At 40.9% G+C, this 12898-nt stretch overlaps 1 protein-coding gene across 6 annotated transcripts in view; it reads left to right on the forward strand.

The window, feature by feature from the left end:
- Positions 1-12898, forward strand: part of St3gal6 (ST3 beta-galactoside alpha-2,3-sialyltransferase 6) — a 56927-nt gene that overhangs the window by 6459 nt on the left and 37570 nt on the right. For all 6 annotated transcript variants that reach the window (XM_028760309.1, XM_028760308.1, XM_028760314.1 and 3 more), the window contains one exon: positions 10928-11093. The gene's annotated coding sequence lies outside the window, so the exon portion shown is untranslated. The remainder of the gene's footprint in view (positions 1-10927; positions 11094-12898) is intronic.

Genomic DNA, 12898 nt, shown 5'->3' on the forward strand with positions numbered 1-12898 from the left:
GTAATTGACTCTTTAGGAATAAGACATCTTAGCAGGCCTGGTGACTCACGTCTATCATCCTGGTTGCTCTGGAGGGTGAGACAGGAAAATTGGAGGTTGAAGGCCAATATGGGCACCTTAGTGAACCCATGTTTCAAAATCTGGGTCACATAGCATGCACGAAGCCAAAAAAAAAAAAAAAAAAAGTTTATCACCTTTGTATTCATAGTTTCATGCATTATCTTTCCCCCAAGCAGTTTCTTGGGCCACAGCTTCATTGCTTATCACGTTTCAGCTGTTTGTCCTGGTGTTTCCTAGATACCTATTTGGTGCTACCTGTTGTGAGGTATATTTAGTGCCCCAGGGTGTAAAAAGCTCTCCTTAGCAAAGCTGACAGGGCTGGGTGCATTGCTAGATAGATGGAAGAAGGTCGGACTGGAGAAAGAGATTGGTAGGGTTAGGGGGAGCTTGGGCGGGGCTCAGGATAAAGCTGGGGAATAAGGGAAATCATAGATCAATTGACCTGTTTATAGATGACTGACTATTTAAAAATTGAAAAATATTAGGAATGTGACTGAGTGGAAGAGTTCTTTTCTAGCATGCATGAGGCATGGGGTTCAACATACAAATATACACACTAGAAAATGAAATTATGCAGCACAGTAGTGGTACACTCCTTTAATCCCAGCATTCCAAAGACATGGGTGGGCAGGTGAATCTCTGCATTTGAGGCCCGTCGGGTCTACAGAGAGAGTTTCAGGACAGCCAGGGTTACACAGAGAAACCCTGTGTCAAAAATAAAATAAAATAATTTTAAAAATAAAATCTTGGCATTCAAATGGTACGGGTAGGTGTGTAGCTGCTTTTCAAGAGGAATTAGTTTATAATTTTAACCGAGTGTGATATGCTTTTAAAACTTTTCAGTTGTAAATGGATCTTACAAAGGACCCTGCTTTCAAGTGACTTGCTATTTGGGGCAATATTTCTGGTAAACATCTAATGACTTAGTTTTACTTTATTGCATCTGTCCTACAAATAAGTTACAACTTTAAAAAAAATAGAATATTACAGATTGTTGTGTTGTCTGAACATAGTGTTTATAGTATAGATGTTTTTAGACTTTGTATGTTTTGGAGGACAGACTTTGCCTATTTACTACAAAAGCCCATTCTGACAAATTGTTGGGCAGGGCTCTTTGACACTCATGGTAAAAGAAACACATTCTTATAAACCTTATCTGCCCAAGTAAGCTACCTATGAACACCAGTTTCCAGTGCAGAAAACACTCAGTCTTTAGCATAATTTCTTTATGGAAGGTTTTTTTTTTTGTTGTTGGTGTTGTTGTTGTTTTGTTTTTGGTTTTTCGAGATAGGGTTTCTCTGTATAGTCCTGGCTGTCCTGAAACTCACTCTGTATACCAGACTGGCCTCAAACTCAGAATCCGCCTGCCTCTGCCTCCCAAGTGCTGGGATTAAAGGCATGCGCCACCACCGCCCTGCTAAGTGTTTGGGTTTGACTCTAGAGTCACAGCATTGCCTGGGCTTCAGCTGGGGCTGTGTGGTAACACTGGAGGCCTTTTCTTTGACTTCATGTTCTCCCATCCAATGCAGATCAGAAGGTTTTCTCAGGTCCCAACCTCATGGCTTATTACTTCCTGACTGAATAAGCTGTTTAACGCTTTAGAGCCCTACTTACCTGGTGAGTGGAAGTGATGGCCATGGCATAGTTGTTATGATGGCTGAAAAGAAAAATACAGGAACAGTTTAGCATAATTTTTGCCAAGAATTCAAATGTCTTTATGAGTGTTATCTACTGTTAATAGTATTACAACTCATGCTTTTGTTTGTTTTGAGACAGTGACTCTTTATGTAATCGTTGTCCTGTAGACCAGGTTGGCCTCAAACTCAGATCTGGCTGCTTCTACCTACTGAGAGCTGGGGTTAAGGCTTGCATTACCACTGCCCAGCTATATAATTTTATTCTTGTGCCTATTGTTGCAGCTACTATTTCAAATAGTTAAAACTTATCTTCGTCCTGAAAGCCTTTCAGGCTGAACTTACCAAATGCTGCTCCTCACCCACCTTGTTTGCTTCTTCATAGAAGCTGACTTCCCTTTGGACTATAATAACAGAAATATCATGCTTCTTCAGTTATTCGTCAGTGGATAACAACAGATATGGACTTGATAGCTAGTTCCTAGCTAGGTGACTCTAGGTTGATGCCTCTTCTATGAAACTTCCACTGGGCTGCCAATTCCCTTATGTCTTGGATAATTTCATTTTCTTTAATGTTTTAAATGTACACCCATGCACACAGATAAACACATAAATAGTTAAAGTCATCCCTGTTTTGACACGAGTTTACGTGTACCTACTTTCTTGGGCTCTTCTACATCTGAACCAATTTTGGCTCTGAAGAACAGAATTCTAGAAAGAAGCTCGCTGGGAGGTAGGAGAGTGGGGACAGCATTTCAGAAACATTGTCAAAGGTCCCTTTGGCCATGATGCAGTGTCCAGTAGGACTGAGAACTGCTCAACATTTAGTGTTACTAGAGTATAACATTCAAAGTCAAGCCCCTCTGGAGATGGAATGGTTGAGACTGTGGGAGCCAGCTTGATTAGAATTAAGGCCCCTGATCTATATATTTATTTATATTTTGCCCGAGGGCCGTGTAGTTAGGGAGGCAGCTTTATATAGGCAGTTCATAACGGGCAAATTCAACATGTTTTAAAGGTGGACTTGAGATTTATATATAGCGTCTTAATAGTTCTCTTTTAACTCCCATTCTTATAAGAAAGTGATTGAGATGTTACTATCGTCTCACATTGGGAGCTTCAAAGATAGACATGTTATTTCTTATTTGTAATCTCTGAAGTCTGAGAATCTCAATGCAGTGTGAGAGTAGAGGCAGACAATGGAAACAATCAGTAGCTTTCCTGGAAATACATGCTTTGAAACTTGTGCTACTTCTATGATATAAAACAAGATACTTTATGAAGCTGTATGTATCGATCCACAGCTTCCTTTTGCATAATTATACTTTTTATAATTTATATGGAAATTTTGACCTATATTTGATATGTATTTGTTAGCACTGCAGTTAAGTTTTGGCTTGCTTCCTCTCCCTTGAATTGACAAACCGTTGGTCATTCACAGTTTATGTGTCACCTGATGCTAAATGTCTGAGTTGCATTTAATTCTAGAAAACTTCTACTCTCTACATCTCCTGTTTACTTACTAATGCTACGGTCGCCTAGTTGCTTTTCATTTTCAGGTTCACCTCCTTGGAAATTATAGGCAGTAGGACCCAACGTTCTAATCCTAAGAGCTTAAAATTCCTAGGAAAGAAATAGATGTGAGAGGAAAAACACTGGAGCTGTAATTAGCTTGGAGATGGAATGTGAGGGGGAGATCTGCGAGGAGGATAGGAAAAGAGAAATAAAGCAGATATGTCAGCACATTGCCAGCACTGTGCAGGGCAGAGTGTACGCTATGGGTATGGGTATGTGCTTATCAAACAGACTTATCGCTCTTGGGTTTGCTTATAAAACTTGCCAGTTGGTATGTTCAAATAGACTGACTCCTGGGCATTTACATTCATACGAGCAGATTGCATTGCATTTCCGGTTTCACACCTGCCTCCTGGGAGCTGTTCTTCTCAGGTGGATTGATCACTTAGGGAGATACCTACACCACCTGTGTGGAGGTGTTGGTTCCCAGCCGTGTGATTCCAGGTCCATGCGTGTGTCGGTGTGACTAGGTCTTTTTTCCTTTTTAAGTGGTTTGATTTTTTTTGTGTGCATTGGTGTGAGGGTGTCAGATCTTCCAGAACTAGAGTTACAGACAGCTGGAAATTGAACCTGGGTTCTCTGGAAGAGCAGCTAGTGCTCTTCTTAATCACAGAGCCATCTCTCCATCTCTCCAGTCCCCTAGGGCTATGTTCTTCTTTGGAAGTAGAATTGCATCTGATGAGGTCATACTGGAATAGGATGGGCCCTTTAAACAATTAATTGATGTAAGGTTTGAGGCCTGGGGAAAACACCAGGTGAAGGTAGAGACGTGAAGGATGCAATTAGTTTATAAGCCACAGAACGCTTAAACTTGCCAGCAAATCTCACAGAGTGTGAGAGAAGGATCTTCTGGCAATCCCAGAGGGAACATGGACCTGCCAACACCTTCCTTTCAGACTTGGAGACCTCAGGCTTGTGTGAGACAGCACTTATTGATCACTCAAGGCCTGTCCCGCTCCAGTGCTTTCGTTCCTGCAGGCCTGGACACTGGTACAGGGGGTCTGCAGGGTCCCGAAGTTTTGCCTCTGTTTGGAGAGCATTTTCTGGTTCTGGGCCTCAGGACTGCCTCACAGAGCAGTCACAGGCAGACTCTGCCTAAATTCCCCTTTGAGCCGACTTTCAGGCTTCCTCTCTAGCCCCTTGTCCCTCTTTCCGAAAGTGCCCCATAGGGTGCCAGGGTTCAGTACCTTCATGTGGCTTTGCCTTCTCCCTACTCAGCTTTTCAAGGGCCTGCTTGCTTTCCTGATTAAGATCCAGGATAAACCTTGAATCCTAGCCCTTCTACCATTTATCTGGCTCTCTCTGAAGTCTTTATCTTCTCTCTGGGTTTTTTTCCACAGTTCCAGGATGAAGCCATATTGTCGGTGCGGTTTGCTCATTTCTCCACTCCAGAATAATCTCTAAAGGAAAAAAAAATGAAAACCCAGCATGCTGTATTTTAAAAATGAAGGCCCTGCTTTCCGAGTAGTGTGATGTCCTGTGAATTGAGGCTTCATTCTGCCACACTTTGGCATATTAAAGAACCGTTTTCATTTGAGAAGCTATAGCCTTCTGCTTAAAAACAGCAGACAATGAGATTTTCAATAGTAAGGAATTGTACAGAGCCTATAGAATATTTTCGTTGTTGGTTTTTGTTTTGTTTTGTTTTCAGCAAAGATTGACTTCAAACTGTCTTACTATTTGACTTAGTTTTTTATTTGGGGCAAAGTTGCTAGTGTGATCACAAAGAAGGTACTGTTTTAAAATCTCCAGGGTGAGTCCACAGACACGGCCCAATTCCTGTGATTTGTGCTAGTGTCCTGGCTTCCAGTCCTAGTTTATAAGCCACATAAGTTTATAAGTAACTCTGTTACACACTCTAAGCACAGACTACCTTTCAGTCTCGGATGAAGTCCTCAGTAGAGTGGCTGCCTAGTAGATATGTACCCTCCCTTTCTTTTCCTTTCCCTTCTGTGTTGTTAGTAACTATGGAAACATCTTCAGGGCACTGAAAAGCATAAATGTAAAACTTTCAAGAGTTTAAATAATGTTAATTTTGTTTTCTGATTGTGTGTGTGTGTGTGACTTCTCAGTTTCTTTTTTCTTTTTTTTTTTTTTTTGGTTTGTTTTTTCGAGACAGGGTTTCACTGTGTAGCCCTGGCTGTCCTGGAACTCACTCTGTAGACCAGGCTAGCCTCGAACTCTCGAACTCAGAAATCCGCCTGCCTCTGCCTCCCAAGTGCTGGGATTAAAGGCGTGTGCTGCCCTGCGTCTTTCAATTTCTTGTCCTTGGGATTTATACCTGGAGAAAAAGGAGGGAGTTTTAGGCTACTCATATCTTATAGACAATACGTATATAAGTATATACATAAATTATAAAGCAGTGTACCTTGAGCAAGCAGTTAATTGATCAAGAGCAGAACAAAGGGTTCTGTTTATGTTCTGGTTAACTATTTAAATGTGTGACTCGGGATTTGCCTGTCAGGTGATTGGAATTTGAGCTCAGTCCTTGTATCCTGAGATTCTGTGGCGTAACAGATGGGTCTAGCAAATCTAAGATGGTAGGGTGAGTATACAGATACTCGGGAGGGGAGACACATGCCGATGCCCCCTTCATCCGGTTAGTTTTTCCCACTAAAGTACTAATGGGATTTCAGTTAAGCTAGGAGGGCTTTTTTGATTCTCAGCCCAGGAAGATTTTTTTGGACTTCAGCCAGAAACTGAGAAAGAGGCGCTATCTCCTTGCCTTGCCTATGGAATGTGCTACGGCATTTTAGTCGCTGTTATCGAACACAGCACTAAATACTTGGACTCCATGGAGACTCCCGTGTGCTGGTGTGACTTCTTGCAAAGTGAACGTAGATATTTTTTAAAAAATTCTCCCTGTTGGGAATGTGTGTTTCATTGTGAGTCATTTCAACTCCACTCCCCCCCCCCCCAAGACAAATGTCCTTCTTTTGAAGAATGTGGACATTAGTGAATAGCTAGACATATTTTGAAATATCTAATGTCTGAGGGTGGGTTTTTTTTCCAGTCCTTGTTTATACAAATAATGTTGAAGGTATGGGAATCGCATAGGTGAGTCTTCATATATTTGTAGCTCTGACTTCAGTTTACGCCTGGCAGTCAGTATACCTTGTTCTAAAGTCCTTGAGCTAGAAATGCAGCAAATGTAAATATTCCTGTTCGAAGTTAATAGGTCTCAGGCATTTCACTGAGTTGTTTAATTGTTGTTAAACATCATCTCTGCACTCAGTCACAATCTTTTGTTTTCTTTAAGAAAAAAAAATGGCAGTTTTTATGTTTGTACCTTGGGCACAAAACATATGTGTTGGGCAGAACTTCAAAGAATTCCAGAAAACCTTTGTTTATCTGCTTCTCCACATAATTGGTTTGTTTAGTCAGCATGGTTGTTGTAAAAAGAAAAAAAAATCTATACTTCTGCGTTCGGATGCTTATTTTTTGTTTTGTTTTGTTTTGCTTTGTTTTTCAAGACAGGGTTTCTTCGTGTAGCCCTGGCTGTCCTATAACTTGGTCTATAGACCAGACTGCCCTTGAACTCAGAGATCTGCCTGCCACTGCCTCCCTAGTACTGGGACTCTAGGAGTGTACCATCACGGCCTGGTTAGGATGCTTTGTTGTTAACATTATCAAAGGTTCATATAAACTAGAAATTTATTATCTAAAGGTTTTTTTCACTTACATTGTGAGTTTGTGTTTTTGCATGCACATGACCATACCTTGCACATGTGTGAAGGTCAGAGACAGCTAGTGGTACTCAGTTCTCTCCTTCCATCCTGTGTGTTCTGATGACTGCTCTCAGGCTGCTGGTGGATGGTTCCAGGTACTGTTCCCCTGTTTCAAATGTTTTTCCTTCCTTCGCTATTTCGGGTGAAACTGTTTCTGTCCTTTCCCTACCTGGATCAGTTCCCATGGTTTCCAGCCATAATTTGATAAGTGTTCACGGATGGTTTGCTGATGGATGTCTCTGAGACACTATATCCCTCGTGGCTAGAGCAATGTCTGGGATTGAGTAGACATTGGGAATTTGTTTATCAAATATCACTTTAGAGATGGAACAGTGCTCAGAGTTAATTTTACCAAATACTGAATTTTAGTCAACAGTCTTTGCTGTAAGGATTGTTAATATACTAAGAAGAAGTAAATCTAAGCTATATGGTTTGATACAAATATATAACTAATGATTCATTTCTATGTATATATATATATATGTTTATACACATATATATATATACACATACATAAATATGCACATATGTATTCCAAGTTAAGACCCACCCCTGAACATATATATATACATTTACTTCAGAGTAAGACTCATTAAGTTACCATTTGTTAGGAGATCATCTACAGGGCAGCAATACACATGTTGTCACATGTATTTGCCCTGAGAAGCAGGACAATTCCTAACACTGGAATCTTCAGGTTTGATTTTTGTTTTCTCTCAGCCTGATTCATTTATTTCTTTTAAAAGTAGCTGAAGAGGCTAAAAGAGGGGGATAATAGAGGAAAGGTAGAGGAGGCAGAATGATCTAGGCTCATTCAGAAAGAAAAATAGAAAAAAAAAAAAAAGAAGCAAGAAACCTGGCCAAACAGTTAGATTTGAAAGGGGGACGTCTATGAATCAGATGCTGTTGCTTGTAACTCAGGAAGGCAACAGGAGAGGTGTTCTATTTTTTGTTCCTGTCCTTTCTTTGCCGAGTACTAGGAAACAACTTGGGCTTCACACATGCCAGTCAGTCAAGCACTTCCCCACTGAGCTCTCTCTCCAGCCCCACTGCTATTTGTTTGTATTCAAATATGATATGACTTAATTGCCCAGGCTGGCTGGCCATCCATCCCCTTGTTCTTTCCCAGCCTCTAGAGTAGCTGGGGCTACAGACTTGGACTAGCAGGTCTGTCTTGGCTCTTGTTGATTGTAGTATTATTTTCTCCAGAAGAGAAACGACGAAAGGATGCTTACAGCTTGAGAAAGAGCTGCACACAGACTTGTAGATTTCTCCAGGGAAGGTTTCATTGAAGGCTAGGCAATGATTGAAAGCCCGACTTATGGGGGATGAGTGGGGGAGCAGAATAAAGTATGACCAATCGATGATCCAAGAGGGGCATCTGTGCAATGCCAGGGTAGAGAAAGAACAGAACGCCTACACAAGGGCTACAATTTGTGGCCTCGAGAGACTGCATTTCCTTTGACAGTTACCCAACTTTATAGAAATCATTGTGAACTTTAGAGCCTTCTTTTTCACTTTCTGTGTTACCACCAACTAATAAATTATTGGCCGTGGTTACTTTCTAAGCTCAGGATGAAAGCACTGTTTTTTAAAAATAGAAGCGAACTTCATCTTTGAAATTGTTGTGCATAATTTATTACTCAAGATATGACTGTAAGGTCCACAAAAGAACATGATGTCACACTTTTTTGGGGGGAGGACTTGGATGTGTCTTCATCAAACCTCTTAACTTGTTACTAATTATCATCTGCCCCCAAGTTAGGGAACATACACACACACACACACACACACAGAGGACTGTATTTGGGAAACATTGTTTTTCTTTTTTAAGATTTATTTATTTTTATTTCATGTATTACACTGTCGCTGTCTTCAGACGCACCCGAAGTGGGCATCGCATGCCCATTACAGATGGTTGTGAGCCACCATGTGGTTGCTGGGAGTTGAACTCAGAACCTCTAGAAGAGTAGTCAGTGTTCTTAACCACACTCCATCTTTACCACAAAAAGTATGGGGCCATGGACTAATGACTTTGGAATCACCTGGAAGCCTGCTGAAAGGGAGGGGGATGAGATCTCTTCAGACCTACAAAATCAGAATTGGCATGTCCATCTGATGCCAATGGTTTTTAAGTGCTGCTCTGCAAATCCCACCAAGTAAGCTGGAGAGCAGAGTAAGTATATTTAGTATCAGGTGACTCACTAGCCCACAGTGAGACATATTATTATCTTTAGGTAGCCTAAATCTTAGGAAATCTGTCCTAGGAAGGAGCTCATACCTAACTCTGTGAACAGCTTTCAAACAATGCAGTTCTTTGTGAAGATCCTTTGAACATTAGACTGGGCTTGCTTCTCTCCTGAATTATTCTCTGGATGTTCCAAATCTCTATCTCCCAACTGGTTTTGACATGATGCTCTTGGCTATTCTTTATGATCTGTTCAGACTAACCTTAAAGAACCTTTCCAGTATTACAATCTGAATTCCTTTACTCCAGTTACTTTTGTTTGTTTGTTTGTTTGTTTTGTTTTGTCTTGTTTTTTTGAGACAGGGTTTCTCTGTGTAGCCCTGGCTGTCCTGGAACTCACTCTGTAGACCAGGCTGGCCTCGAACTCAGAAATCCGCCTGCCTCTGCCTCCCACGTGCTGGGATTAAAGGCGTGTGCCACCACCGGCCGGCTTACTCCAGTTACTTAAGTCAAGTTATGTAGTAGTTAGTAGTAGGTGACAGAGACCCAGGAACTTTGTGTCCTATATATTCATGGAGAAAAGTTCTAATGCATAAATTTATCCTGATTCATAATTCTTCAGGTTCAAAATTCTGCCTCATAGAACTTTGTTATTATATGTTAGCGTGGCCATTCAAGACAATACTTCCGAGTTCTAAACGAGCTAATTTCTCAGTACTTCAAAACAAAAATATATGTAGTATATAAAAATAGTATTTTTATCTTTTTCTGCAAGTTAAAACCCTCTATGGCACAGATATCAACTGACTTTCTCAGTAGTTTGTCATGTGTGTTTCTTTAGACACACACTGAAATAACCTTCGTATGCTCAACTTTGTAATCTATCTGTGGTGGGCTCTGTCTTTCCCTAGTGTCCTGTGATTTTATAATCAGCATAATTATTTGCGACCCTTTCAGAAATGAAAGCCTTCTCCATTTTGTTTTGTATATTGGTTTACTAAGATCCAGTTAACCTTGTGTAAGAAAGCTGTAGGAGAAGCAGCCACAAAATTTTCTTTGCAGCTTTTTTCTTTTTACCTATCTATGTATCTACATATCTATGTATGTATGTATTATGTATGTATGCATGCATGCATGCATGCATCTATCTATCTATCTATCTATCTACCTACCTACCTATCTTGTAGGAAGTAGTCCATGGCATTTTCTGACACTGGCTGCTGGCTGTTCTTGTATTGCACTATGATGCTATCCTGTTCATTCTGCTGTTTTTATTCTCAACCCCTACCCATTTTCTGTTCTTCCCCCTTTTAAGGCTTTGCGAGCTTGTAGCTCCTCCTCTCACTTGTGTGTTTAACAGTAAAGCGTGTACCCTCCCTCTCCTCTCTTTTCTCCTCTCCCCTCTCTGTGCATGTGTGTAAGTGTAAAGAGAGACAGATGCTTCTTTTGCCTCCAGCTTGCTTTGGTTTAACTGAACTGGATGGTATTTTTCAAAGAGATTGAGCTGGTTCCTTTGGAAAGCCAATCTGGAAGGATGGAAATGTAATGCGGGGCTTGCTTGGCTGTTGGCTTTTTCTGTTTAATTCATTTAGGTTTTGTGTTTGGTAATCTCATTTAAACATCTCCATTTAGCAGCTTTTAAGAAATCCTAAATGAGCTGTCTAATCTTTTATGTTTTTAACAGTTTCAGTTTCTTGTAGCCTAACTATTACTCTAAATATACTCTTTGTGTTTTGTTTCAGCACGCACAAGTGAAGCAACAACACCACCCCTCATCTTGGATTATGTCCAGCATCATGACCTCCACATGTCAGCAGTAAGGCTCCTGAGGCATTCCATCCTCCTCCAACTCTCCTCACTACATTCTGCAGAAAGAGAGGGCCTTCAGGAAACACTCTAAAAGCGCAGGTTGGTTGAGGCAAGCCTGCCTAGTTTTAGGTTCCTTTCAACACTGGAAATGTGGTGTTCCTTGCAGGTGGCATGAATGTGTTTCCAGCTGCAAGCTGTTTTTCTTCTTGCAAGGTTTGCAGGTGGCTAGAAGGCTTAGGTGACATAAACTGATTGGTTCCTCCTCAGCATACTCAGAACTCAAACTATGGAAGCTAGAAAGCGATTTCTTAAAAATATAATTTATTTTATGTGCACTGGTGCTTTGCCTGTATGTGTGTCTCTGTGAGTGCATCAGATCTTGGAGTTACAAGACAGTTGCGAGCTGCCATGTGGGTGCTGGGAATTGAACCTGCATCCTCTAGAAGAGCAGTCAGTACTTTTAACCACATGGTCATCTCTCCAGTCCAGGGAATCATATTTTTATAGTTAACCTGAAATGCTTTCTTTGGAGCTGTTTTAAGTCAACATGGAAAGGGGGAGTAACAAAGCTCCCAGAGGTCAAAATAGGACATTATGTACTTGACAAATAGTAGAGAAACATGGTGGTCAATTGTACTGGCTGGTTTTGTATCAACTTGACACAAGCTGGAGTTATCACAGAGAAAGGAGCTTCAGTTGAGGAAATGCCTCCATGATATCCAGGTGTAAGGCATTTTCTCAATTAGTGATCAATGGGGGGAGGGCCCATTGTGGGTGGTGTCATCCCTGGACTGGTAGTCCTGGGTTCTATAAGAAAGCAAGCTGATCAAGGCAGGGGAAACAAGCTAGTAAGAAACATCCCTCCATCAGCCTTTGCATCAACTCCTGCTTCCTGACCTTGCTTGAGTTCCAGTCCTGACCTCCTTTGGTAAGCTGAATAAACCCTTTCCTCTCCAACTTGCTTCTTTGTCATGATGATTATGCAGGAATAGAAAACCCTAAGACAGTAATAAATCTTGGGCATGAGGCCTGCTCATCGTGGGCCTGGTTTTCTGTATAGATTCCATTTCCCTCTGTCTTTAATAAGAAAATTAATGGTAATTTCATTACACTACCCTAATGAAAGTGTTAGGCTTACTCTCTCAACTATTTGCACAACTTTCATACACTAATTCCTCATTAATTTTGATAGAGCTTTAAAGCAAAATATCCATTAGGAATCAGCTACATAAAAACAAACATGAGCTCTTTGTAGTCTTTTGGATCCATTAAGATCCATCAAGAAAGGATTATTCTACTAGCAAATTTGCTACAGTACAACCTTTTAAACCTTGAGTTTTGTTAATGTGTGTGTCTGTGTGCTCCTGATTGTGATCATGAAGGTTTGTGTCCTGGCACACAAATGCCAATGCACATGTGTGGAGGCCAGAGGACTACTTGCAGGAATTGCCTCCTCCTCCTATCATGTAGGTCCTAAAGATCAGATGCTGGTTGTCAGCCTCTGTGTCAAGCCCTGTCACCCACTAAGTCACTGGTTCTCAACCTTCCTAATGCTGGGATCCTTTAACATAGTTCCTAATGTTGTAGTGACCCCAACCATAAAATTATTTTCATTGTGACTCAATTTTGCTACTGTTATGAATCTTAATCTAAATATCTGATAAGCAGAATATCTGAGATGTGACCACCAAAGTGGTTGAGATCTGCAGGTTGAGAACCACTGTACTAAGCCATCTTGCTGGTCCAACAGTACTGTTTTCTTTGAAGATCTTCTTGTTTGAAAATATGCTTTAGCAGTGCTGGAAATGTAAATAGTCTCTGTGTTCTAGGAATTTGGCCCTTGAGAACTAACTCTCTCTCTCTCTCTCTCTCTGTCTCTCTCTCTGTCTCTCTCTCTCTCTCTC

Source organism: Grammomys surdaster, unplaced genomic scaffold (genome assembly GCF_004785775.1).
Source record: "Grammomys surdaster isolate TR1022 unplaced genomic scaffold, NIH_TR_1.0 126398, whole genome shotgun sequence".
Classification (NCBI taxonomy): domain Eukaryota; kingdom Metazoa; phylum Chordata; class Mammalia; order Rodentia; family Muridae; genus Grammomys; species Grammomys surdaster.